Here is a 6,730-nt window from a genome sequence, read left to right on the forward strand (position 1 = left end):
CAAAGCCAGAATGAAAGCAACTTCCTTCAATATAGTATAAAAAATCTGTCAACTTAACAGGAATATGATGAAAAGCAACTTACACCAAGCCTCATGAGCAGAGGGAGGGAATTCAGGGGCATCTGAAGACACAGCCTCCAATGTTGGATGCACATTCTGCCAGTATCTGAGGGGCGCATGTATCACCTCAGGGCTGTGAGACTGCAGGACATGACAGGGATGGAGATGGAGACAACAATGGGGAAAAGGGGAGTAGGGAAGGATTTGTCCACGTATTGTGTTAATGGAATACATCACCGAGAGGCCCAATGCAAATGAGAAATACGAGGGGAAAAGGAGAACTGCTTCGATGATAAGCCTAGCTGCTGGTAATCTAAATTTAAAAAAAAAACAATTTAAGCGAAATGTGTGAAAATGCACAACACTAATGGTAGATTTGCTATTGGAAATCATTTTAACGGTTTTAGGCTGATGAAGTTAAGCTCACATCAGTCCTCTACCAAATCAGTGACAGTATAGGATTGAGTAGTTGAATGGACTCCTGTTCCAATCAATATTGCTCAAGAATCACTATTGAGAGACGCACTCACCTCCCAATTTCACAATATCATGCATCGAGATAGAGAGAGTCTCTCCCAGCAACAGGAATCCAAGTACCAAGAACAGAGCTTTCGACATCTTCTCCTGAGCTCCTGAGAGTCACAAGGAGATAACCGGACCTCCGATGTTCTTTATAGGAATTGAGCGACTGTTCACTAGTTAATAATAACACGAACACAATGGGGATTGGCTCAACTTTAAGAGTGATGACGAGGCAATAACTGTCCCAAGCCGGATTTGTGGTAATTAACAGGGAGACAGGTCTGTGTAATGATTGAACTGGAGAAGGTTTCATACATTACGTCACTGTGTTTAAAATAAGAATCCTTCTACACAAAATAAGGCCATAAAGCCTCCCTTGGAGCTTTGCCAGAGCTATCGAATTCTGCCTACTCCATATCTTCTCATTCTACATAGCTCTGTAATTTTTTTCTAATTCAATCATTTCAACAATTGCATCATCTTCCATTATCCTTTCAGGAAGCACTGCTGGTGTATGTATTTTTCATGCCAAAGGGCATTAAATAAATGGCATTGATGTAGACCATCCAGCGTCTGAAGAGCTGATGCCCTTTCAGATAAGGGTACTTGGCGATATCCTCGCAGCAATTCAGCTTTTGAGGTAGGTGTTGACTGTCCGACTTTCTTCATATGCTCGTCTGATAATCGTCTGTGATATGAATCTGCCGTTGTTGTCGCGTTCATGTTTCGGTAATTAATACATTGTGCTTGTAACCCATCAGGTTTCTGCACCCTTACAATGGCTGAAGTCCAATTAGTGTGACTAGGCCCTATCATGTCATGTTGAAGCAGAAATTCAATTTCCTCCCGCACTTTAGGTAATTTTACTGGATTTCATCTCTGTCCGTGTTGCCTTATTGAAGCACAATTCACCTCCTCAGTATCATATAAAGCCAAATATGTATTGCCCAATTTATTTCCAATAATTGCTTTGTATGAATGCAATAGTTCTTTTCATCATTCTGACGCTTTTCTGGAAGGTAGCCTAACCAATCATTTATGTTCCTCAGTAGTTCAGCATTGTGCAATTTAATCAGAGGGAGGTCAGTTTCAGAATCCTTACCTTTTAAGTGTGTTCCATTACTTACAACTACCTGTACCTCTTCCCGTTTCTCCTGTCTGTTAAAATATGTTTAAGCATATTTACATGGTGCACCTGCCGGCTCTTCCTTCTACCTGGGGTTCCTTACCACGTGGTTTACCACACTGAGCCCCTTTTCAATCTGGTAAGGCCCACTAAACATTGCCTTCAAATGTTCACCTGACACTAGCAACAAAGCTAACAATATGTCCTCAGCCAAAAAACTACGGGTCTATGCCCTTTTAGCTGCATTTGCCTTCGTCACTTGCTGAGGTATAATTAACTGTTTCCTGGTTAGCCTACATGCCTTCCTCAAAATTTTTCTGAATTTCGCCACATAGTCCAAAAATGTAGTTTCTGAATTTTGACTCACTGAGTTCTCCTGAATCAGTTTGAATGTTCCCCTCACTTGATGACAATAAATTAACTCAAAAAGTCCGAACCCTGTTGACGCATTAAGGATCTCCGTAATGGAAATCAACAAGAAAGGAGTCCCTCGAAAATAACCATGTGGACAGTCTTGATCACATACGCAAATTATAGTCATTATGCATTGATACCACCTTTCTAAGGCACCCTGTGATTCAGGATGATCCGCTGACGTCCTAAATTGTTTTATTCCTAGGCTGTCCATAAATTATTTGAACAGCTGTGACATGATTTTCGAACCCTGATCCGACTGCAGTTCTTTTGGTAATTCATATCTTGTAATGAAAAATGATTTACTCCTCTACAATGAACTTTGCTGCACTTTTCCTTAAAGGTAAGCCTCTGGAAATCTCGTGGACACATATATGATTGTCAGTAAGTACTGCTTCCCAATTTTAGTCTTCGGGACGTCTCCCACACAATCAATCAGGACACTGTTAAATGGTTCCTCAAACGCTGGCATTTGAATTAAATGTGAAGGTTTAACTGATGCTTTAGGTTTTCCTTTTACCTGACATGTGCGACATGTTTGACAGGATTTGGCTACATCTTTATGTAGTCAAGTCCAATAGACTATTTTCTCCATTGTAATTAGCTTCGGTTTTCCTAATTACTACATGTACAGTGATTGGAATTTTATAAGGCCCCCTCAAAATTTAATTCCAGTACACAAATGGTATCACCGCATCTGTGGAATAAATCTAGTGAACTTCCTCTGAACCGCCTGCAGGGCAAATACATTTGTCCTTGAGTAAGGCAACCAAAGCGGGGCACAGTACTCCAGGTGCGGTCTCACCAGAGTCTTGTACAGTTGCAACAACTCTTCCCTACTTTAGTAATCTATTCCTTTCGCGACAAATGACAAAAGTGTCTGCGCTTGACGTCAAGGCTGCATTTAAACTAATGGGGCAGCAAGGAGTCCCAGCAAAACTGCTTCAGCCCATCGCTGAGCGTGGAGGAGTGAATGCAGGAAGGCGCCATGAGTACAAATCTCCCAGGAGTGACGCAGCAGGAACATTCAGGGAATGAAGAGGGGGCTATTCAGCCTCTTCAGCTTGTGCAACCAATAAATTGGTGTCTTAACTTCATCCGCTCATGTTTGTTCCACAAACCTTAAAACTTTTCCTAAACAGAAAGTTGTCCATATCAGTTTTGCATCTTTCTATAAATCGCCTTTAAAAGAAAAAAAAATCATCATTCTCGATATTAACCCAAACAACTATTCTAGTTGCCTTGTGCCTCCCATCTACTTGCTGACCATCGGTGAGATCCTGCTTTACCCGTAAACTTTGGACAGGGTTTTATGGCCCTGGTACAGTGTATCTCCCCCCGGCGGATGTGGAGAGACATTTTAATCCCCATTCACTCCGCTTGGTCTGTAATATCCTGCAGCGGGGTAGTGTACCTATAACCCTGGCCTGTGGTTCAAACTCTCCATTGCCGCACCCCCTTCATGTAGAAGCTGCGGCATTTCACTTGTGTACAGTCCCATCTCCATAACCCACTGTTAGGCCAGACTTGGAGCACTGTGCACAGTTCTGGTCTCCTTATCCCTCGGTCCGACCACACCTGGTGCACTGTGCACAGTTCCAGCATCCATATCTCTCGGTTCGACCACACCTGGTGCACTGTGCACAGTTCCAGCATCCATATCCCTTGGTTCGACCACACTTGGAGCACTGTGCATTGTTCCAGCCTCCAATTCCCTCGGTTAAGCCACACTTGGAGCATTGTCCACAGTTCCATCCGAAATATCAATCTGTTATACGACACTTGGAGTACTGTGCACAGTTTTGGTCTTCATAGCCCTCGGTTAGAGCACAGCTGGAGAACTGTGCACAATTCAGTTCTCCATGTTTGAACCCAACCTTGGAGGTCTGTGCTCAGATCTGGTCTCCAGAGAATTTGGTTACAGGGCACCGAGGTGCGGCAGAGCTCTGAAAGTTGGTAACAATGAATTCTTCCTTTCTGTTTCCCAGGACAACGCTGAGATTGCGATGTTTTGTGAGGCGCCTGCAGATTTGTCCAATGTTACAGATACGAGAGGCAGGCCTGGGCATACTTCATATTTTTGCTCACTTGCTGCATAAGATAATAGTTGCCTAAACATAACATGTCCCAATGCGTGATACGTCCGGGACTCCAAATGGAGCTAAGTGTAATTTCCATAATTCCGGCTCTGATACATTGTGTGGACCCAATGACCCCGGCCCACAGCTTTCTGAATCATGTGAATAAAACTGGCTGGATCGATCACTGCCTCTTGTCCGTGTCTCATTTCTCACTCGGATAGGTGCGTCACGATATCGGCATGGAGGGAGGGAGGTCAGGAAATGGCAGCGCCACATTGACACACGGCTGCTCCAACATAATTACACTGTAAGAATCATAACGTAAAAGCAATTGTTATAGCTTTATCGCCCACATCCCCGGGTAAGTGATGACCCACTGAATGAAAAGTTCTACCCGACGTGCTGGCACAGGGAAATGCATAAGTGTAGCCTTGTGACAGGAGTGCTCAACACAGACTCCAGTCTCTCTGATGTCTCAAGACAGGTGGGCAAACAGGGGAATGGGAACCCCCTGCTGACTCCCACATACCATTCTCCCAGATCTGATCAATCTCTACTCCACCATGTTAAACACCACATGGAAGAATCACTGAGTGTATCAAGGGCCCATAATGTTCTCTGCTGCGGCACCTGCATGTCTATCACCAAGTGTGGCTCAGGGTTACCGTTACAGAGCCAGGTGTTCGAGCCCTGAACGGCAGAGTAGGCCTGAGGCAGGTGAACCAACAAGAGGGATGGTTCTTCCTGACATCATCCTCACGAATCTACCTGCTGCAGATGCACCTGTCCCTGACAGTGTTGATAGGAATGACTTGTGAAGACATAAACCTTTCTTCGCACGGTGGATACTCTCCATTGTGTTCTCTGGCAATCATTGCTTTCAATGTGATAGATTCAGACCAGATCACATAGCTCAAACCTCAACATCCACAAGGCGCTATGGGCCATCAGCAACAGCCAAATTGAATTCAAAGACAACCTGCAAGGTCATGGCCTGGCATATTCCTTACACCACCATAACCTTCAAGGCAAGGGATCAAGCCTAATTCACTGAAGAATGCAGTCAAGAGTGTCAAGAGCAGGGCCAGGCATATCAAAAAGAAAATGATGTTCTAACCTTGTTAGGAATCACCTCATTGATACATTGGTGTAATTATTGTTCCTTACGATAGCAATTCTACTGTACATAGTGTTTTTGATGAAATTCCTTGATATGTATGTATTATTGGAATGTAGTTAAGATGACTTGGGTTCTCTTTAACAGTCAACTGGTTTCATGTAGCTTTAAGTAGAGTAAAAGGGGGAGGTATGAACTGAGATTGCTTTTGGCCACATTTGTGCTCCAATGGGTCCAGCATCAGAATTAAGCAGGAGCCAAAAGTGAATGCTGACTGGCTAGAAGAATTGACTGAGGAATCGATTTGTAAGGATAGGGCGCATGTGATGGGGAATTCGTTGCAGGACAGTCAGTAACACTCTGCACTTGGAGAATAATGAAAATATAGGGTACAAGCTAAGGTTAGAATGTTGTCGGGAAGCCAGGATCTCTGTTCCCTTGGTCAAGGACCTTACATATCAGATTAGATTAGAGCGATGGTGGATATGTAGAAGATAGTCCCGCTGCTTTGTGATTCTCGGAAATGGACATACAGACACACAAAGGGCGGCAGAGATTTGGAGCTCTCTTCCACAAATGGCAATTAGTGTAAGGAACTATAAAGATCAGATGGACCAGATGTTTGACGGCAAATTCTTTGAGGGGAACGGGGAAAAGGCAGGTTTATGGGCTTAGTATATGGAATGGTGTGCAACAGTCAGTGTGTGGGAGAATCCATGAGTTGTAGGCTGTTTCACACGGTAACACAGGAAGGTCATTTCAGGAGCTGAAAGTCCGCCAGTGTAACCCAGGTCGGATTTTGAACGGTGAATCCAGCTTTGAGCGGGTTGAGTGTGAGACGTAGTTTTGGGTACAGGGTCACAATCCAGTAACTGAAACTGGCATCACCTGAACAGGGTCAATGCCGGTCTGCTCGACTACGATAGACAACATCCTGGATTCACCTGGACCATGAGAGTTCTTGTTGATTGTCATCGCGCCAGAGTTCCGCCTGCTCATGACGGGGAATAGGTGGAGAGTGTTAGGCCAGGGAGGGCAGTGTTAGCTTTTGGAGGAGGAGAGGGAAATGAAGGTGAGGTGGAGTCAGTCAGCTCCGCCTCTGCAGGGCATCGCTCCTCCTCTGCAGCGCATCCTTCAGAACCTCCAGTGCCCCGCCCTAGAGACTAGGCACCTGAGCAGGGCAGCCATTTAACCTTGTGCCGCTTTGTGCCAACCTGTCCACTGCCCGCATTCAGTGGAAGTGGGTGCGAGGAGGGCACACGTGCTGCCGCATGAAAATTGTGTCTGACCAGCACTTGAATGTTGAAGGGAACGACAACATTGGGAGAGTTGCCTCACAGACTGGCCGATCAACGGCCTGACATAGCCACACTCACCGAATGATACCCTAAAGCCAATGGTTCAGACTTC

Source organism: Cetorhinus maximus, unplaced genomic scaffold, assembly GCF_964194155.1.
Source record: "Cetorhinus maximus unplaced genomic scaffold, sCetMax3.hap1.1 HAP1_SCAFFOLD_161, whole genome shotgun sequence".
Classification (NCBI taxonomy): domain Eukaryota; kingdom Metazoa; phylum Chordata; class Chondrichthyes; order Lamniformes; family Cetorhinidae; genus Cetorhinus; species Cetorhinus maximus.